Genomic DNA, 22763 nt, shown 5'->3' with positions numbered 1-22763 from the left:
AATACAAATTCAAAACAAGTTTCCTTCATTTTGTATGATGAACTGTAATGCTCATTATTTAAAAACAATTCTCTAATTCTAGAAGGCAGAGACAAATGTCCAGAGCTGTTACCAGCCTACCTTTAAAACTCTAATGTCCACTTCAGTTTGAACTTAGTTCATGAGCAAGCTGGTTTTGCGTAGTCTGGTAAATATGCACTTGGTTTGCGCATGTAATCAGCAGTGAACCCTCTAGTATGTATATCCCAGAATGCCAGTTACCTAACATTGATTCTTCTTTAAATTCCCTTTCCTGAATATACTTAAATTATTGCTCAATCTAGAAATTCCCCTTAGGGATCCTTGAAAAGCAAACACTAGTACAAATTCTATTAAAAAGCAAGTATGACAGTGGATATAATAACCTTTAATTGCTAGAAACATAAGGTGCACACACACCGAGTTTTCATTTCTAACACAATGTATAAATATGGCTGTGACTGGTATTGTAACAAACTGGAGAGGTTGTTACAGCTAGCTTCGGATGAGTCTGTTCAGTTAGTTCAGGCATTACCATCTCTATGCATTAACAACTCACACCTCATGTTAATAGTAGGTACTCAATAAACACTTATTAAATGAATACACAAGTAAGGGGGATTGCAAAGCAAAAATTTTCAAATAGAAAAGCCCCATGGTCATTAAAAAATACATCAAAATGGGTAAAATTTAAGATATACAGTATATGGATTTTATACATTAACAAGAAGGCCTTTTGATTATAAAATGTCATTTATTTAAACTTTTGGGTGCCTAGAAATAGCATGGAGAAGTTTTCCTACATCAGAAATGCAACTTTGTGCCCTAGCCGATTTGGCTCAGTGGATAGGGCGTCGGCTTGCAGATCCAAAGGTCCCGGGTTCGATTCCAGTCAAGGGCGTGTACCTCGATTGCAAGCTCCTCCCCAGCCCTGGAGGAGGCAACCAATTGATGAGTTTCTCTCACATGAATGTTTTTCTGTCTTTCCCTCTCTCTTCTGCTCTGCCTAAAAATCAATGGAAAAATATCCTCAGGTGAGGACTAACAAAAACAAGAAGATCAAATTATGTTGTATGCCTGAAACTAGTATGTTATATACCAATTTTACCTCAATTTAAAAAAAGAAAAAGAAATGAGATTGCTGTTTATTTAGACACTTTTCTCCCTAAAAACTCTGTGAGGAAGGAATTACAACTTCTGAATCACATCTTATTTAATCATTTCCCTCTGTTGTTCCCCAAGCACACTTCCTTACAACATATTGTGTCTACATTATGGCTGGTTATAGATAGCTACATTGCTGACCATAGATATAATGTCTTGATATTGCTTCCATCCTTCCATTCATCTATTGAGTATACTGTGCTTTGCCCAACAGGAAGTACATAATGAATCAGCAATATAACAGGCACGTCACAGCTGGAGAACACCATCTAGCAGTTCTAGGCTATAAACACCTTGAAGACCAAAAGATATGTCTTATTCCTACCTGTGTCCTCAAAGCTTAGCACAAACTTGAGAAATGTTTGCTAACTTGAAACACACCTTAGAGATCATCTAGCTCAACAGCTCATTTCCTGGTGGTGACTGGATTATTTCACAAGGTGACAAAGCTATTAGTTAGTGGTAGGGCAGGACTGAAGGTCAAATTTCCTTTCCCTCAATCCAAACTTCATGTAAAATTCATTTTATGATTGATTCCAAATCAATTTATAATTCAAGTGGCATTGCGATAGTTATTTTCTGTTAGCTCAAAAGCCCACTAATGTTTTAAGGCAGTGGTTCTCAACCTTCCTAATGCCGCGACCCTTTAATACAGTTCCTCATGTTGTGGTGACCCCCAACCATAAAATTATTTTCATTGCTACTTCATAATTGTAATTTTGCTACTGTTATGAATCGTAATGTAAATATCTGATATGCAGGATGTATTTTCAGTTACAAATTGAACATAATTAAAGCATAGTGATTAATCACAAAACCAATATGTAATTATATATGTGTTTTCCAATGGTCTTAGGCGACCCCTGTGAAAGGGGTAATTATATATGTGTTTTCCAATGGTCTTAGGCGACCCCTGTGAAAGGGTCTTTCGACCCCCAAGGGGTCGTGACCCACAGGTTGAGAACCACTGTCTTAAGGAATCAGGTGTCCAATTTATTTATTTATTTATTTATTTATTTATTTATTTATTTATTTATTTAAAATATATTTTATTGATTTTTTTACAGAGAGGAAGGGAGAGGGATAGAGAGTTAGAAACATCGATGGGAGAGAAATATCGATCAGCTGCCTCTTGCACACCTCCTATTAAGGATGTGCCCGCAACCAAGGTACATGCCCTTGGCCGGAATCGAACCTGGGACCTTTCAGTCCGCAGGCCGACGGTCTAGCCACTGAGCCAAACCGGTTAGGGCAGGTGTCCAATTTATTGATGAAACACTGCAATTTATTGGGCATGCTCTTCAAAATTAAGCATTATGAGTTTATCCTGCTAGGTGAAGTTTTTAAATATCATAATAATGAAGATTAATAATTAGTTATGCCATATGTTAATATTCTGGTTAAAAGCTTCATTTTATTTTAAAATGTATCTGTACTCCTAGGTGTTCATCCAAGAGAAATAAAAACATGTTCACAAAGTCTTATACAAGAATGGTTATAGCCCTAGCTGGTTTGGATCAGTGGATAGAGAGCCTGCGGACAGCAGGCTCCAGGGCTCGATTCCTGGTCAGGGCACATGCCCAGGTTGCCAGCTCGATCCCCAGTGGGGGGCATGTAGGAGGTAGCCGATCAACAATTCTCTCTGATCATTGATGTTTCTATCTTTCTCCCCCTCGCCCTTCCTCTCTGAAATCAATAAAAATATACTAATAATAATTTTAAAAAAGAATGTTTATAGCAGCCTGGCTGGTTTGGCTCAGTTGTTGAGCATCAACCCATGAACCAGGACATCACGGTTTAATTCTCAGTCAGGGCACATGCCAGGTTGCGGCCTCAATCTCCAGTAAGGGGTGTACAGGAGGCAGACAATAGATGGTTCTCTCTCATTGATGTTTCTATCTCTCTCTCCCACTCCATATATATATATATTTTTAAAAGCATGTTTATGGCAGTGTTATTTATAATAGCCTAAAACTTAAAACATCTTAGTCATCTATCACTAGGGGAATGGATAAACAAACTGTGATATGTCATACAATGAAATGCTACACAGGAACAGAATAAATCAGATACATGAAACATAATGGATCTAGCTCATTAGCATAAAATTAGGAGTAAAAGGGGTCTTACACCAAAAAGAGTACATACTGAGTGAATTCTATTTACATGAAATTGTAAAACAGGAAAAACTAACATGTAGTGGAAAAATTTCACATCAGTGGGAGGTAGGGGGTAGGGCAGGGATTGACTTGGCGGGGGCATGAAGAGTACTTCTTTATCGTGCTGGGGATGCGGGTTACACAAGGGCATGCCTTTTTTGAGGCTCAGTAAATGTATGCCTAAGATTTGTGCATTTCATTATATGCAAACTTTGTCTTTAAAAAACTGTAAACAGAAAGGGGTGTGGGAGATGCGGGAAGAGACTGGACAAAAATTGTGCACCTATGGATGAGGACAGTGGGTGGGGAGTGAGGGTGGAGGGTGGGGTGGGAACTGGGAGGAGGAGAGTTATGGGCTGGGGGGAAGAGGAACAAATGTAATAATCTGAACAATAAAGATTTAATTAAAAAAAAAAACCTGTAAACAAATATTGAATTTTAGTTAACAAAGTATTGCAGGAGAAGTGTCCAATGTTCAGCAATTTATTTTGAAGGCCATCAAAAAATATAATGAATTCATGGATAGAGAAATGGATTGATGGGCAGATACATATAAAGCAAGTATAGCAAAATATGGCAGAATCTAGATTTGGGGTAATGTGAGTGTTCACCATAAAATTCAAATTTGCTGTATGTTTCACATTATAACAATAAAATGTTGGTGAAAAAGATAATTAAACAAGCATTCTCTGGGAAACCTAATGAAAAAACAATAGTAAAAAGAAACTATTAAGACCACTGGAAAGTATATGTGAGCTGGGTATTATTAGATGATAACAAGGAATTACTGTTAATTTTGTTAGGTATGATCATGACATGGTGATTATATAAAAATATTGCCATGTTTTAAAAGATGCATATATTGAAGTATTAGAAATAAAAATAATAGATGTCTTTGATTTGCTTTAAAAAAAAACTTTAAAAATGAAGGGGGAGGGAATGATGTCACAGCATAGCAAAATCTTTAAAGCTATTAAATCTGTGTAATGGGCATACTGGAATTTAGTATATTTATTCCCTCTAAACTTCAATGCAAATATAACATTTTAAATGTTCTTTTGAAACCAATTAGTACACACTTATATTAAGACTACAAAAATCAAATGGCTAGTCCTAAAAATTTGAAATTATAACACTCTGTCATAGATGTAATATCACACCTCTTTCATTAAAAGTACTGTTTTAATAGATTTCCTTTTTTAAAGTTAAAGTGAATGTAAGCTCAATTTGTCACTAAAATTTTTAAACTTCTAATGTAAGATCTTTTACATTAGAATTCTCCTTTGAATGAAGTAGAAACAATCAGGTCATAACTGCAGGTTTGAGAATCAGTGGACTAGTCATATTAAATTAGAGATAGCATTCATCCATCCATTCCTTCATTCATTCAATCATTCAATAAATGTCTCTTTTGCAAACTCCATAGTATTATAATTACAAGTATCAATACATTTTTTTTAAAATATACAGATGGCATCATACTCTTAAAAACCTTTAGGAAAAAAAACCAAAAAAACCTCCACAGCTATTACCTACGCTTAGACATTTATGACACATATGGTTATGACCTTAAGAAATGCAACCAAAGCCCTGGTTGGCTTGGCTCACTGGTTAGAGCATCAGCCCATGGACCAAAGGATCGTGGATTCAATTCCTGGTCAAGGGTACATACCTTGGTTGCAGGTTGGTTATAGGTTCTATGCCCAGTCACTCTCATGTCGATGTTTCTCTTTCTCACTCTTTCCCTCCCACCTTCTCTCTCTTTCACTTTATAAAAATCAACGGAGCCCCAACTGGTTTGGCTCAGTAGGTAGTGTCAGCCTGCGGACTGAAGGGTCCCAGGTTCAATTCTGGTCAAAGGCATGTACCATGGTTGTGGACACATCCCCAGTAAGAGGTGTGCAGGAGGCAGCTGATTGATGTTTCTCTCTCATTGATATTTCTAAGTCTCTATCCCTCTCCCTTCCTCTCTGTAAAAAATCAATAAAAATATATATTTTAAAAAAATCAATGGGGAAAATATCCTCAAGTGAGAATTAAATAAAATAGAAATGCAACCAGAAAAAATTTTAAGAGAGAAATATAACCAATAAGATGTTCATCTACTTGACCCTAAACAACGGGACTTAATTTTGTATTTAATGAACTTAGTCTTACTAAGATAACCACACAACACGTGAGCTCCTGAATTTACCAAACGGATGAACTGGTTTATGTCACCTAACAAAATAATGCTTTTCTTTACAAAATGATCTATCCCAATATTCTCTTATGCTTCTTCAATACCTTTAACACTCGATGGTTTACTAGGTTTTCCTTTAACCACAGCTTTCCAGTAACTAATCCATCACAGAAAACACGGACTACGGTCCCTGACATTCTTTGCTTCTGTATCACGTCTATTTTTCAGGTTTCACTTGTTTATAAATTTCAAGATCTAGGTTTTGAAGAAATGTCTGCAAGGTCAATATTTAAACTGGTTTCTGGTAACAAGTTACATTCTTCATTGAATTTCACAATGTCGAAAAATAACAGCAGTATAAAACAAGAGATCCCAGGGGAGTGAAATTTTAACTCAGAGTTCAAATGTGCATACAAGCTCAGCTGATGGTTTTGTTTATCATGAAGAGTGAAATGAACACAGGGAAAGACTGTCTTAATTCGAGCATAATTTAAACTTGAACTTGATCATGGCAACTTGGGGCCATACTCATGTAAAAACATGAATATAATGGTAATAATGAAGATTATAAGGCCGAGAAGATGTGGACAACAGAAAGGAGAGTGGTCTGCAAAACGGATCTAGATTCTGCTGCTGCTTACGGTTCTAACCTCAGAGGCTAGAGCAGTGATTCTCAACCTTCCTAATGCCGCAACCCTTTAATACAGTTCCTCATGTTGTGGTGGCCCCCAACCATAAAATTATTTTTGTTGCTACTTCATAACTGCAATTTTGCTACTGTTATGAATCGTAATGTAAATATCTGATATGCAGGATGTATTTAGGCGACCCCTGTGAAAGGGTCGTTCGACCCCCAAAGGGGTCGCGACCCACAGGTTGAGAACCTCTGGGCTAGAAGGATGCACAGCTCATACTTCATACTGTCAGATCCTGAAAACAAGCATCTAGATCAGCGCTGTCCAACAGAATTTTCTGTGATGAGGGAACCACTTTTATCTGCACTGTCCAATGCAGTAGCTACTAAGCATATGTAACTGAACGTTTGAAATGTGCAAACACGGAACTAAATTCTTTCATTTAATTTGAATTAATTAAATTGAAACCGTTGCATTGCCTGTGGCTATTGGCTGCCAGGTTGGAAAACACAGGTCTAGCTAGATTGACAGGGCAGCTCCTGCACAATAGATTTGGGGCAGAGTCAGGCCAGTAAGTCTTAGAAATGTTGTATCCACTTTGGTAGAGGACAAGGAGCTAATGTAATCAATGCACTTTTTCCATTTAATGCACTTAAAATTCTTGGCCACCTTTTCCAAGATTCAATAAAGAGTCAGATGAGCCCTGGCCGGGTGACTCGGTTGGAGCAGCGTCCCATACTCCAGAAAGGTTGTAGGTTTGATTCCCCGTCAGGGCACATATCCAGGTTTCAGGTTCATTCCCCAGTTGGGGTGTGTATGGGAGGCAACGGATCAATGTTTCTCACATTGATGTTCCTCTCTCTCTCTCTCTCTCTCTCTCTCTCTCTCTCATCAATAAAAACATGCCTTCGGGTGAGGATTACAAATTTTTAAAAAATAGAAAAGTAGAGTTAGATGAAAGTTAACAGAAGCTCAGTAACTCAAATGATTTTTTTTCAGTCTAGCTCTTCCTCTCCAGAGGCTGAATTCCCTCCCTGCACCAGCATTAAGTACCCACAAAACCACTTGCAGTGACTACACATACACCTTCCCTACAAGCCCCAGCACACACACTCACTCCCCACCCATCGCCTGCCTTCCCCAGTTCAACATTTCCACCCAGATGGTCTGAAACACTAACGTGGTCCACGTCTGCCTGTCTGAGGTCTTGGGTGGAGATGCCAACTTGGGCAAGTCACCTGCTGTATTGTAACTATTGTTGACGTAGTTCCCAAGCATATTTGTTTGATGAGTCCTTGTTACTTCGTTCAGAAAAAGAAGTGCAGATCTTCATTCGATGACTCCAGCCTGGCTTGAATTGAGGGGAAGTCAAGCATGAAGGAGGAAGTGGACTGGACTCCCCAAGAGCTGTTGAAAAATGTGCTCCCTGGCTAAGATGGTATTTTTCTCATCTGGTAGGGAGGGGTGGCATGGCAGGGAGAGACGTTAATGACTACGTGTGAATCAGCCAGTGCTCAATGATACAGAACTTGAGAAAAAGTTGGATTTGTTAAGCTTAGACAGACATATCAGTGACTAACACCTAATATTTATAGCTTCCTTTATTTTTTTTCACGCCTTGACTTTGAAACAAGAACTACAAAGACTTAAAATCAGAACCTAAAGCCGAGAGGGCAGAACAGACGTAATAGAGATCTGATGTGTCTGCACTGGGCAGGGGAGTCCTCCCTGCCGGTGATCTCAGAGCAGGAGGCCAGGTGGAGGCGAGGTCTGGAGAGATTTTGGGTGGTGCTGATAGCCAGCAGCAGGAGTCGGGAACTGGGAGGAGAAGGTATACTCAGATCATGCCTGAGGATTACTCATGACTGGTGAACTGCAGGTTTGCCTTGGGAGTGGGGGGAGCAAAGGGGAAGCCATGGGCACAAGCAAGGCCAGTCCTGGACATTCTGAAAAATCTCAGAATCCAAGATCTTGAAAAGCCCTACTATCAGCATACAATTGGAAGGTCAATAATCTCCCCATGGTCACTGCTTTCTGCTGCCCTTCACCTTGGTCAGTGTTTACTGTCATTATCTTATAGATTTGCCAGCAGGAGACTTTAAATTTCAGTAATTATTTTTAGAAATAACATTATTTATTATTATTATTATTTAAATATATTTTTTATTGATTTCAGAGAGGAAGGGAGAGATAGAAACATCAATGATGAGAGAGAATCATTGATTGGCTGTCTTCTGCACGACCCCTACTGGGGACCGAGCGTGCACCCCAGGCATGTGCCCTTGACTGGAATCGAACCAAGGACCCTTCAGTCCACAGGCCGATGCTCTATCCACTGAGCCAAACCGGCTACGGCAGAAATAACATTTTTTATATGCCACTCTGATGATACAAGATTCTTTCATGGCAAGGAAATGGTAAGCTCATTGTTGCTTTAATTTGCAGGTTATTTGTGATGTCGGCGTTCTTCCTTGTGTTATACACCCATATTTCTCTTTTGTGAATTAGACTGTTTCTTACTACTTTTTTTCTGTAGTTTTTCCTCTCAGATTCTATCATAGGGTCTTGTTACTAGGATAATGAATTAATAGAATACTAGGTTACTTCTTTGTGTCAAAAATCTCTCCCCACCAAAAATTATCCCCATTAACTTAATTTGTTCACATTACACTCCTTATTTTGTTCACACATTTTTTTTGTGGACCAAAAATAGGCCATTTTTGAGATATTTGTAAATAGCAGGTTCTCTATCAAAGAATGCTTAGGGAGGGCCAAGGACTACCCACTTTTGAAGGCAAATCATAAAAATGAAAAAGATTCCTTAATTTTTCTTATTGCAAAGATAAAGAGTGGGTTGGACTATAAACTTCAGAGATACTAGGATCTTTTGATATTGAAGTTCAATGTTATTTCCTAGAACTAAAAACGAAACACTTCATTGCGCAAACAACAGAATACTCCTGAGCAACGTATAATGTGAGGAGACTACAGCTGAGGGAGCAGCTCCAAGCACGAAGAAGTTTCTCAAAGTCACAGAACTGGCTCGGAGGAAGACCCAGAATGGATCAATTCCTTGATTCCTGGTCAAGTGTCTTTCCACCCCTTCAGAGCCTGATAATGTCTTCTAGAGAATTCAATTTCATTTTAAAATTCCAGTTAAAATACTTAACTATCATTTTATGTGGCAAATGAAGCCCTCATCACATTATACATGGGATTATATTAAATCATGTGTGTGGGTGTACATACGTGTGTATGTAGATGCCCATGTCTTATACCTTCAATGTACGATCTTACTTTCTCTGGCATCTTATTAAACAACATCAGGGACTGTACACATGAAGTGCTCTAACATTTTTAATTTAAAAATTAAATTGGAAATGAATTGGAAATAAATAATATTAATTGGAAAAAGTAAAAGTAGGCCTTTCTAGGGCTTTATAATAAGAAGCCATTTTATTAGAAAAGCAGAATGAAAGCCCTTGTTTCTACTCAGAGTCCAAGTTTGCCTTTGTGACTGACACAGAGGTGGCACTTACTTTACCAATGGCTCATTTAAATGTTGATGTTTCACGATCCTTAAAGAAAAAAAAAGTCCCATGTGACAGTGTTCAATCTTCTGAACTCACTGTTAAAAGTCCAGCTGCGTTCATATGTGCAAACTTCCTTCCAGGGAATCCTGCTTGAGGGAAGGTAAACTAAGAGCCACTGGACACCCATGATGTGCCAGATGCTCTCACACACTGCACAGCATCTCAGTTAATCCTAACAGTAACAGCCAGAGATGGGAAATGTGTGGAAAAGTAGTGCCATATGGAAAAGGCTTCTCTATTTCAGCTTTCTCATATACAAAATGAGTATATTTTACATCTCAGAATTCCTTTTAAAGGTAACCACAAAAATTATTTGAGAAAATATTTTTAAAAGCATACAAATGCAAAGTATTATTCCTGTGGTTATATTCCAATACTTTATGTTCCTCATAAGGTTAAAAAGAATCAACTCTAATCTTTGATGACCACTTTGCAAGGGGCTTTCTACTAACGTGAAAATAATGAAGCTTTTGAAGCAAAGATTCTGGGCACCTCTTGCTCTTTCTAGAAGTGACTTAAAATATTTGACTGAGGTGCTATTGGGATATGTTCTTGTCTTCTATTGCGAAGGGTGGGCTCACCAGCTTACCTGCAGCCTCCCTGAAATGACAGCCTGGCCACACCGATGTGCCTTGTGATATTAATGTGAAGTTAAAAACATAACTTCTTGCCCTATCTGGTTTGACTCGGTGGATAGAGCATTGGACTGCGGACTGGAAGGTCCCGGGTTCAATTCCAGTCAAGGGCACATGCTCAGGTTGCAGGCTCAATCCCCAGGAGGGGGTGTGCAGAAGGCAGTTGATCAATGATACTCTCTCATCATTGATGTTTCTATCTCTCTCTTCCTCTCTGAAATCAATAAAAATGTATTTCAAAAAGCCTAACTTCTTTCATCCACAGCTATAAAAATATTCCAAAAGGAATATTCTCCCTTTTGTTATTCTAAATGAAGCACATTTAGAAGTTGGTGGTAACTTTTGAAGTAGGAATAGAATATTTGTGATTGTGAATTCATATATTTGTAGAATGGAAAATTGAGGAAGATAATAATGAAAAGGACATTTTGAAACTTTGTTCATGTCTGAGATGGTCAGTTGAATCAGAGACTTTGACACCTACTGGGTCAGTATGCAGAGCCCTCTGAGTTTGAGTTTAAAGTACTTCAAACCCCACTTTGAAAGACCTGACATATGCCTCCCCGAAAATTTCTCAGCAATTCTAACTTGAAATTTACCAACCTTTCCTATGGCGATTGAATACATCTTTATGCACAAATATTAATACCTAATCTTTAAAAAGAAAAACCTCAAAACTATTCTAAATACAGACTTTAGAATATATACCATGTGCATCTGAAAATAAATTATTCATATGCAAAAAATATATTCATAAAGGAAGGTGAGAATAAAACACACACAAGGGAGCCTTCTTTTCAAAACAAAACAAAGTTTGAAGGGAAAGAGAGATGACCTAAGAAATGTCAGGCCAATGGCTGGCTTCTGACAGGACATACACAAGTGCGTACTATTATATAAAAGCCCAGGCTTCATTAGGAGGAGGCACAGCCTCAGCAGCCATCTAGCGTCACCTTTGCCAGGACCGGATCTCTGTCTGCTACAGCTAACAGCTTGTGTGTTTAGTTCAGCCCAAAGGCGAGTTCATGAATCTTTTCTCAGGCTCAGTTTCCTCATCTGCAAAACAGTGGCCGCTGCCTCCATGGGCAATGGTTCCAGTTTGAATGAACAGCCCATGCAGAGTGCTTGGCAAATACACTCCCAGAAATAGATTCCTCTCCTTCCACCCTTTCAGGTGATAACATTTCCACTGCGCCCTTTATGCGATCATTTAACTTTAAAGAGCTGGCACACATGGGGAAGGATTTTCAGCTCATATCGTCATGTTTTCAGTTCCTCCCAAATTTATTAAACTGTGGCCCATTCTTACAAAGGAATACCAAGCATCAGTGAAATAATAAATTACAGCTACATGAAACAATGTGGATGAATATCTCAAGACATAAGGTTGAGTAAAAGGAGCCGGATACAATTGAGCACATGCTGTATGATCCCATTTTTATGAAGTTCAAGATCAGCCAGAGCTCATCTATGGTGATGGAAGTCTGGATGATGGTCACCTGCAAAAGGGCGTGTGTGTGTGTGTGTGTGTGCGCGCGCGCGCGCATGTGTGTGTGTGTGTGTGTGTGAAATTCATCAATTTGTATACTCAAGAGTTGTGCATTTTACTGCCTTTAAAACTCAATATATAATGCTTAAAATATTATTTTTTCAAAGCACTTACTTGACTTAATCCTATTATATAAAGTTCCTTTTATGCATTCTTCCATTCTCTTTTTACATTTACATGAGTGAGAAATGTATTCATTGGTACCTCATAACTGTAGGAATAAAGAATTAGTCATATATGAAATTTTCCAAAATAACTGAATTTAAGTATTGAAGTAAGAAAACTAGTACTTTCTTGGATAAAAATCATTATAAAATGATTTGTAGTCTTCCCTATTATTTTAAACAGATGCTACTGAGTAAATTCTTCTTGGGGAACCAAAGTTATCCTTAGAAACGTAAATGGTTGAGCTGGGCTGAAATGGAGGGACAGCTTCAAGGCTCCTGTACGTTCTGCCCCTTCCCTGTTATCTGGCGCTATTTTTCACGGTTGCAATGGCTACCTCTAACCATCCTGGTCCTTCTCATTTACTTTCTCTTATTCCTTTAGTCATATATTTGGCACCTATTTTTTTTTGAAGAAAACTTTATGTAACAGGATTAAGTCAAGTAAGTGCTAAGCACTGGAAATATAGTCGTGAATGAGACACTCTTTACCTAGGGAGACTTACATCTTAGCTTAAAACAAGTGTGATAACTATCTTAAAGGGGGAAGTATTGGACTGAATTTAGGGGGTTCCAAAGGACACCTTGAGGAAATGACATCTAAGAACTGAGAGATGAAAACCTAGCCCAGGGTGAGACCTAAGTATTGGTTGAATGAATGAATCGTGAGTGATAGCCAGCTAAGAGGAAGAGTTCTGATGTACTTACTGTGTACTGGACTTTCATTCAAAGACGTTTAAACCAACAGGCAATAGGCACTGGGTGAGGCCCTGGTAGACTTAATGGCATTAGTTTTGGCTGCTGTGAGCACTGTTGTTTGCCTTACTTAAGACCTTGGGTTTCCAGTCAAGTGAAGGATTTGTAGTAATTGCTCAGCTAACCTGCACAGGTTGTTTTTATTTCAACCTGCTGAAACAAAACCAGCCAAAAAATACCCAACTCATCCTGGTGACCCCTCCATTTTGCCTTCATAGTTCTGGCCCAAGCTCACACAAACGTGACTTTTCTGGCACAGTCACCAAAATCACCTTGAAAATTGTTACCCAACCATGCCTTTGAGTGACAGCTCTGTCCAAGCCCAAACTGCCCTGACTCCTCGGGCATTACTGCATGTTGCACACTGCCACCTCACTTGGGGCCCATTATTGTTTCCAGAGCATTACATTACAAAGCAAGAGCTCACAGTCTAAAGGACAGACGGAACAGGTAGCAGCCTTCATAGAGAGACTTTACTCAATTATATGCCGTGTGAAACCAGCCTGATAGAGGAGCATCATTACATATCCCATGTAATAGCAGCAAAGTTTTTTTAAAAATATATTTTATTGATTTTTTACAGAGAGGAAGGGAGAGGGATAGAGAGTTAGAAACATTGATGAGAGAGAAACATCGATCAGCTGCCTCCTACACACTCCCTACTGGGGATGTGCCCGCAACCAAGGTACATGCCCTTGACCGGAATCAAACCTGGGACTCTTCAGTCCTCAAGCCGACGCTCTATCCACTGAGCCAAACCGGTTAGGGCAGCAGCAAAGTTTTAAATGCCAGAGATATGGGCCAAGTTATTCAGGGCTTAGTTTGATATGTGACTTGATCTATCAGCCAACTATCATGTAACGGCAAGAACCCATAACATGAGATATGAATGTAGCTTTTGGTGATCGAGGTTTCTTACAATTTCATATAGATCTTTGAGACTTGAAATCTGAAAAAGCTAAATGAAGTAACACCAAATAAAGATTTTCCCAGTGAAATAAAGGGAAATGAGGAATGACAAATATCTGGAAGTGATTTATTTTTAGACTTTTTTTCCCCCCCCAGAATCTTTCTGTTCCTCTGATACAATTCCAAACTTAAACCGGCATCGATCCCCTTCACTGTGCAGGGTCTATGTTTTGATAGTACGTGGTTTCACAGAAGGTCAAAAGATTCAGCAATCTAAGTGCTTCTATGAAACAAACAAGTACAGAGCAAGTATTCTTACCACTATTTCGAAATCTCAGCGGTAAGAAAAGGTTCCTTCCCTTGTCAGAAGTGACAAGCTTTTCGTGGTCAGGGTAGTGACTCAATTTTCGGACACCCATACACAAGCAGTCAGAGGCACTAGCCTTCCACAGTCTGTTAGATCTCATCCTATTTGCCTAAACACACAAAGCCACAGTGAAGTTCTGCCCATGAAGGAAGTTTCCTCCAATTTTAAAACCACCATTTCTCCCAGCCATTTTGCCATGAGTGGGAACTTGTCAGGAAAAGGATTGCTGGCTTCTTAACTGCCCCTGTCACAGGGCAAAAAAGTACCCAAATCAAGTTCTCTCATAATCATGGGCTCTTAAACTTCAGCACTGTCTTCATTTTTACGCCTCCTGCCATCAGACCCAGTCAATGGCCAGAGTCCCTGTCTGCCATACTGCGTACATTACAACGCAGCTTCTTTTCCCTGGAGGTGGCCACTACAGGAATCTTCTGGAGCTATTCTTTTTCTAGATTTTCCTATTCGCTGTTGGGGTTTTAGCCACTAATAACATGGCTGACGTATCACTACAATTGCTCAACGGTAAACATTTGATTAAGGCTCCCATTTTATTATATATGCTCATATTTTCTTTTTTTTTTTTTAAATGAAAATATTTTCTGCAACAAAACCAGCTAAAAAATAAATATGCAGTATTTCCAAGTTGTATTTAGTCACTAGTTCCTCCAACACTATCTAGGACCAGCGTATGAGTCGTTTCTAGCACTGAACGCATTCTAAACACACATATTTGAAGGTAAGAAGCAGCCTTTCAAGCTGACCTTTAATTTGTTATCTAGTCGAAATTTAACAGGTCAGGGTGGGGGATAGGGGTGGGGGAGGAAAGAAAGTTTAAAGGTATTTTCATGAAACCAGAGCCACCATTTAGCGAAAGCTTTTACTGGAATGCGTCACGGGGCACACTGAAGTGCAAACCACAAGGTTACACGTCGGCTCCCAGGGACGCCACACCTGGTCCTGGATTCTGTGCTCAAGCAAACGCCGCTAACATCCGATCCAGACACTGACAAACCTCAGGCGCAGGTAGATGTTAACTCACTCTCCCTGACATGCTAGTCTCTCTAGTAAAACTGAAAACATTTGCCTGAAACCAATGATCACGACTCTCCGGGGACCGTGAGCCACGGAAACACACAGCTTGCGAAGAAATTGCCTTGGCCCCTTCCCTCCCCTCACCGCCCCCGCCCCTCCAGTAGAACGGGACCAGATCGCATGTAATCTGAATTTTTAAGCATTTCTAAATACTAAAGTACGAGACAAGTACCTGCAAACACCTGGAGCTCTTTCCGCGGCTGCTCTCTCCTCCCACACTCTGGCAAGGGAATGCCCTTCAAAACCATGGCTCAGTGCTTTTGGTAAATGTTTTACAAGACACTAAACAGCCTGTGTCCCACCCTCAGAGCAAACACCATAGAGAGAACACAATATAATGGTCACAAAGACAGCCTGTGATGTACAATAATGCAAATGAACAGGCGGGCCCTATTAACAAGGGCGGGGGGATTTCGGGGGGGGGGGCAGTCGGGGTTAAGCAGACAGGAAGGCGTGAAGAAATAAACCCTGACGCTGGAAGTGTTAGCGTTTTGTATGTGTGTTGTGTGTGTGTGTGTGTGTGGGGGGGGGGGGGGTTCTTCTTCTTCTTAAAGCGGCCTTATGATAAGCTCATTGTTCTAATCCCCAGCAAGTCTCAGCTTGCTAAACTAAAAAAGTGTCCAAGGCAAAAGTTGGTTAAAGGGTTCAGCTCACCGGTGAGTCTGTAGACACGGCAGTAACTATACATTTACAGCGTTTTCTATTGATCAGAGCCACTGCAATTCACACACGCCTTCCATAAACCATCTCCCACCATAAGCAGAATGCACTCCCATTTTCCATATCCCTCAAGTAAATTCACAGTTAAAAACCAACTCTGCTCCAAACCAGAAGTTTTGCATTCCATTCAAGTTAACAATTACAACGGGAGGATAACAGAAACTTGCTGGCTCCGAATTATTAGCATACCCAGAGTGTCAGGTGCCTCTTGGTACCTCCAGGGTTAACCAATAAAGGGGGTGTCCAGGGATTCCCCCCGCCTGGCTTTACAGAAACTACCCAGGTTGCTGGAGTCCGAAGCCCCTGTGGGCAGCACACACCTACTGTGAGGAGGACAGTCTGAGAAAGAAGCAAGCCGTGCTACGTAGCAACCGCCAAACCTACTCACTAAAAGGAGACCGAGGGCATCTAGAGAAGGAAGAATTGACTTTGGTTTCAGAACCACACACAAGGCCAGGTTAGGCAGGTAAGAAACCCCATTCCCTTGTCCCCACCCCTTCCCAGGGAAAATATTCCAAAGAACAGACAGCTGTGCCAATCCGAGAACCTAGAAAATGGCACAGAGCCGTTCTTCACAATTTTCAAAACATCTTAAAGAGTAGTTGCAATTTTTTTGTCCCCCCTACCTTAAGTACATGGGTCCATCTTGTCTCTGTTTCCTCATTTACAGGTGCCTCAGGTTAGAGCTGTGACTCAGGGCAATTGACTTCACTAATCTGTCCTGGGTGGGATCCTAGATGGCTAGTTATCTGCCTCTCAGGGCGTGGTGAGGGGCCTCCCTGGCCTCCAGCCCAGGCTGCCATCTCTTTTACTTTCACATTTTTTACTCCCGCCTCCTAACCTGCCTTCTAGTCTCATCCTGGCCTCTCCTTCCCTTCCCCTTTCTTTCCCCCCTTCCTTTTCTGCCTGGCTTCCCTAAGAGAAGACGGGGATGTGGTGAAGAGTAATTCTCATCCTCCCATTTCTTTGATTGTTTTATGCAGCAGGTTAAACCACTTGGTGAGGGTGGTAAGACCGATGTTCTTATCATACAGATTCCACCCAAGTGAGACCTGAGATCCAGAAAGATTCAACAGCTGGCCAACGTCACGGGGAAATGCTGGCGGGACTGGGACTGAAGCTCAGCTTGGCTGACAGGCCAGGACTGCCCTGCTGCCGCTCAAGCCTGACCCACTCACCCCCTGCCCTCAGATGCACCTCTTTAAGTCCCAACAGTTCTCCCTGCCAACTGCAGTTTATTTTCCTCTGGGATGGCTCTTCTTATCTCCTTCCTTCTTCCCCCTGGGCTGGGCTGCCTCTTATCCTATTTTTAGAGTCTGTCTCACCTGACCCCTGTAACCCACCTCCCCGCTCCTGCTGTCCCAGTGTGCCCTTGGGCAAACCCAACAGGAGCACAGGGACGTACCTGCATGACTGGGGATAATGACCACTTCCTAGGGCAGTGATGGCGAACCTTTTGAGCTCGGCGTGTCAGCCTTTTGAAAAACCCCAACTTAACTCTGGTGCCGTGTCACATAAAGAAATGTTTTGATCTTTGCAACCATAGTAAAACAAAGACTTATATTTTTGATATTTATTTTATATATTTAAATGCCACTTAACAAAGAAAAATCAACCCAAAAAATGAGTTCGCGTGTCACCTCTGACACGCGTGTCACAGGTTCGCCGTCACTGTGCTAGGAGTCTTTCCTCATTGGAGGCTCTCTGGGGTCACGTATTTGTGTGTATGTCCACGGCTGTCTAGGCCGCCAGAGCATCCACCTCTGCACCCCTCAGCACGGAGTCCCGTGCTCACTGTCCAGTAGCATACTTGAATTTCGATGAAGAAAAATGTGAAGACATAGTGTAATCCAAAGCAGTGCCTCAGTGGATTACACTCCGCGTATAAGTGGGGGCCTGAGCGTGTAGGGTTGGTTTGCCTTTTTTTTTTTTTTAATTCAAAGGAGCGTGCTAAAAGTCGGTTATAAAGACAAGATGGCAAAGAAGCTAACTATCACGTCACAGCATGAAATCAACAGCCACCTGCGCATTTTCTGCCGCTCTGTGCCCAGAACCTGTTTGGCCCTGTTCAACCACTCCTCCTCCGCCTTTCCTTCTTATCCCAAAGACAATCTGTCCTGTTCACTTTGAAATCCATAAACAAATCTATTCATAGGCAGTATGGATCCCCCACTTCTCTTCAGGGAAAGCTTTATGTTCATTTTTTTCTTTTATCCTGTGGCCATAAATTCGAAGCTTGACTTGAAACACTGTAGGTGGTGTTCAAATTCCACATGTTACATACAGCACTTGGTGTGCTATTGTATTCAAATATGGTATCTCCTGCTGCTCGGAGACTGAATTCTGTGGCCCTGAGGAAGAACTGTGCCTTCTAGACAACAGGCATGTTTTATAGCAGCGTTTTCCCACTTCAGTCACGCAATTCTAAGTGGAGTTGTTGCTCCATTGCTTTGGGCACGCCAGCATGCAGGTATACCCTGGGACTTCTAGCTGCTGTGGTCTGACAGGGCAGAAAGACCAGCCTCTGGGCCTGCCGCTGTAGCTCCCTGCGCCTCGTCCAGGGTCGCTGTCCGTTCTAGGGGCCTACTTCTAATCTGGATATCCTTGAGTCCAGCATCCATATGATCTGCAGGATGGTCCCAGATTCTGAAAGGGATTTCGACCTCCCTTGAATACTAGGAGACAGGAGAGGAGTTAGCAGCAGGAGGGTAAGAAGCTGCTAAAGGCCTCGGCACTCCCCTGATTCACTGGAGCCCCTTCCCTTCTTCGGAGCTTTAGAGTGTGGCCCCCCAAACTGTTCATCGCCCACTCCAGCCTAAACTCAGGCCCTAAGCAGGGTCGCAACAGCCCTTGGTGTTTCCCCAAAGGAAAAGTCCATTGATATGGTTTCAGATTCTGTAGTGCAACGAACCTTTATGAAATTCTTTTCTAGAGTTTGGGTTTAGAATCAAAGAAGAATGTCCACAATGATCTGAAAAGGCTACTAAAGTTCTTCCCCTTTTTCCAACTGTATATCTTTGTGAAGCTAAATTTTCTTTATATATTTTGATGAAAATAACATATCTCAACAGATTCAAGACAAAACAAATATAAGAATACAGCTGACTTCTACCAAGCCAGCCATGAAAAAGATTTAGGAAGGGAAGAAGATTTGCAAAAACATAAATGATGTACTCTTCTCACCATCCATTTTGTTTGGAAATATACTGTTTTTCATAAAAATGTTATTTATGTCAATGTGAGATTTTACTATTGTTATTTTTGAAGGATTTAATAATAATTGTAATTTCTTTTTTTTTTTTTTTTTTAAATATATTTTTATTGATTTTTCACAGAGAGGAAGGGAGAGAGACAGAGAGTCAGAAACATCGATGAGAGAGAAACATCGATCAGCTGCCTCCTGCACATCCCCCACCGGGGATGTGCCCGCAACCCAGGTACATGCCCTTGACCGGAATCGAACCTGGGACCTTTCAGTCCGCAGGCTGACGCTCTATCCACTGAGCCAAACCGGTTTCGGCAATAATTGTAATTTCTTAAGTTTGAACTCCTAATGTGACAAATAGCAACAGACACTGCCCACATAAATAAGAGCACTTTGGGTTCCTCAATAATTTCTAGGAATGTAAAGATAGGGTTGCTAAATTTAGCAGTGAAAAATGCAGGGCATCCAGTTAAATTTGAGTTTCGGATAGACAACAAATGATATTTTGGTATAAATATCCATGCAATATTTGGGACATTCTGATACTTTAAAAAAAAATTATTGCTTATCTGAAGTTTAGATTTAATTGAGTATCCTTTAGTTCATTTGCCTGATATCATATGCTGAGCCCCAAACATTTAAGAAACACTGCACTAGCCCATGCCCCTCACATTTGTGCTGAAGCATTAATTACAATATTTACTAAGCATCTGCTGTGTACCAGGCCCAGTGCTAAATCCTTGACATTTATGACCTCTTCAATCATCCCCAAACCCTACGTGGCAAGCACTAGTATAATCCCTATTTTATAAATGAGAAAACAGGAACCCAAATAACTCAAGTGAAGCTAATAAGGGAAGACTGGAACCCACCCACTCAGACACCAAAATCTTAGTTTGCAACTATAAGGCTTACACTGAAATCTGAATAATGGGGATACCCAAAGATAGATTTTTCTGCATAGTTGCATCTCAAATTTTAGTAAATCAATTTCTATCGCTTACCTTCTCTGTGTGTGTGTGTCTCACAGCTGTGTGTACTGCTATCAGAACAATGGTGAAAACCAAGGCTGTAAGTCCCATGTAAAGCAATTCTACCCAGAGCTGGCCATCAGCATTTTTACTTGGTGCCGACTTGCCTCGTGATGCTTCTCTGAGCATAACAACAGCACTGTTCTGGGCTCAGAATTCTAGAACGGAGCAACGGTGCACAGGCTCTGCTCATTACTATTGATTGAAGCCACAGGGAGCTTGGTGCTGAGCTAGACTCATCCTTGACAATAAGCTGGGAATTTCCCCAAAAGAATCTGTACCAATGAAGCAAATGCATAAACTGCTGTTAAGTGAGCCAAGGTCCTGTCTATGATCGTGACCCTGCCACTGGATATATTTAACAAGCTCAGGCTCGACATTAAGCACTCCAGGGAAAATATTTTTATTGATTTTTTACAGAGAGGAAGGGAGAAGGATAGAGAGTTAGAAACATCGATGAGAGAGAAACATCGATCAGCTGCCTCCTGCACACTCCCTACTGGGGATGTGCCCACAACCAAGGTACATGCCCTTGACCAGAATCGAACCTAGGACCCTTCAGTTCACAGGCCGACGCTCTACCCACTGAGCCAAACCGGTTAGGGCCAGAGAAAATACATTAAAAAAAAAATATATATATATATATATATACATACATACATATATACACTAGAGGCCCAGTGCATGAAAATCGTGCACTGGAGGGGAGTGTCCCTCAGCCTGGCCTGCACCTTCTCCAATCTGGGACATCCTCTCACAATCCGGGACTGCTGGCTCCTAACCGCTCGCCTGCCTACCTGCCTGATCGCCCCCTAACTGCTCCCCTGCTGGCCTGATCGTCCCCAACTGCCCTCCCCTGCGACCTGATCGCCCATAACTGCCCTCCCCTGCTGGCCAGATCACCCCAACTGCCCTACCCTGCTGGCGTGATCGCCCACAACTGCCCTCCCCTGCTGTGACCTGCCTCCTCTGCACGAGGAGGTGGAGACGTCGGGACCAGCCTCCTCCGCACCTGCAGGCTTCACTGTGCAGAGTGGCCAATCGGCCCCACCTCCACTGTGCGTGCAGCCATCTTGTGGCAGCCATCTTGTGGCAGCGGTGCGCAAGGGCCTGATGACACCTAGGCTTTTATTATATAGGATATATATATTTATTGATTTCAGAGAGGAAAGAAGATAGAGAAAAAGAGAGGGGGGGGGAGGGGGAGGAAGAGAAACATCAGTGATGAGAATCATGAATCGGCTGCCTTCTGCACGCCCCTTACTGGGGGGTCAAGCCCACAACCCAGGCATGTGCCCTTAACTGGAATCAAACCCGTGACCCTTCAGTCTGCAGGCCGACGCTCTATCCACTGAGCCAATCCAGCTAGTGTGAAAGTAACTTTTTTTATGATCCAGCATGGGAGCAAGGGCATGCACTCCACTGTGCCACAAGATCTGCAAATACAGAAATAAATCTGACTGTAGCCAATTAGGGTCTATGATGTAATGTAGAAAGTGACAAACATAAGGCAGAGAGAGAGAGAGAGATTACTAGTCTTTCAGATGGAAAATATTTTTAAAATTGATTTTAGAGAGAGGAAGAGGATGGGGAGAGACTGAGAGAGAGAGAGAGAGAGAGAGAGAGAGAGAGAGAGAGAGAGAGAGAGACATCAATTGATTGTTCCACTTATTTATGTATCCACTGATTGATTCCTGTATGTGATGTGCCCTGACACGGGATCGAACCTGCAACCTTGGTGTATGTGGGGAAGATGCTATAACCAACTGAGCTACTCAGCCAGGGATGGGGAAAAATTCTTTTTAACAAAGGGAAGATTTACCTTTCAAATTGTTTTTGTTTTGTACATTTGGATTTTTAGATGAGGCACACTGTATTATACTAAGGGCAGTTGTGTATACAGAAGCCAAGGGTGATGAGAGAGAGAGAGAGAGAGAGAGAGAGAGAGAGAGAGAGAGAGAGAGAGAGAGAGAGAGAGAGAGATTTGTGTAAAAGATTTTGCAAACTTTGAAAAACAGCCTAGAGGGGAGAGTGGAACAAGGAGAAGAGAAAAGGGGGTAGGTCAGAAAATAAAAGATGCCGAACTGATGTGTTTGATACTTATAAGAAAGGTACATTTTAAAAACCAAGACTGGTGAGAAAAGGGAGAGGGAGAGGGAGAGGGAGAGGGAGAGAGGGAGAGAGGGAGAGAGGGAGAGAGAGAGAGAGAGAGAGAGAGAGAGAGAGAGAGAGAGAGAGAAGGCCTAGGAAGAAAGAGGGTTTGGGGAAACCCAAGGGCTGGGACACCTGGCCATGGGGTGTTCAAAGGGGGGAAAAAAGAATAATTTTTTATTTTTAAAACTGCCAACTTTGCAGTTCCTCTCAGACCCATCGGGCAGGCTTCTGTCTCAGTTCAACCTGTCCCAGCCCTGCCCTCAGCTTGTTAGTGAGGCTCTTTATCACCCACTCAATCTAGATCCCTCAAGTGCTGAAAGGCGTGTCTACAACAGGAAAAAGAATAAATTGAGATGCAAGGCTGGGCTCCCTCCTAGATAAAGTCAGGAGGCCAGGGCTTCTTAGAGCGCTCCCTTTCAAAGGGCCTTCA

The 22763-nt window shown here is 41.5% G+C and overlaps 1 protein-coding gene across 7 annotated transcripts in view; it reads right to left on the bottom strand.

Moving 5' to 3' along the window:
- Window positions 1–22763, bottom strand: part of RBM47 (RNA binding motif protein 47) — a 159088-nt gene that overhangs the window by 60042 nt on the left and 76283 nt on the right. For 3 of the 7 annotated variants that reach the window (XM_059672814.1, XM_059672825.1, XM_059672820.1), the window contains exon 1: window positions 15396–15534. The exons of 2 other annotated variants lie outside the window; for them this stretch is intronic. The gene's annotated coding sequence lies outside the window, so the exon portion shown is untranslated. Of the gene's footprint in view, window positions 1–15395; window positions 15535–16569; window positions 16679–22763 lie in introns of those variants that run through there. 2 more of the 7 variants (XM_059672805.1, XM_059672769.1) reach the window with 2 other exon arrangements.

The sequence above is a fragment of the Myotis daubentonii genome, chromosome 1 (genome assembly GCF_963259705.1).
Source record: "Myotis daubentonii chromosome 1, mMyoDau2.1, whole genome shotgun sequence".
Classification (NCBI taxonomy): Eukaryota; Metazoa; Chordata; class Mammalia; order Chiroptera; family Vespertilionidae; genus Myotis; species Myotis daubentonii.
Note: the sequence above shows the minus strand (reverse complement) of the source record. Positions and strands in the feature narration are given on the sequence as shown.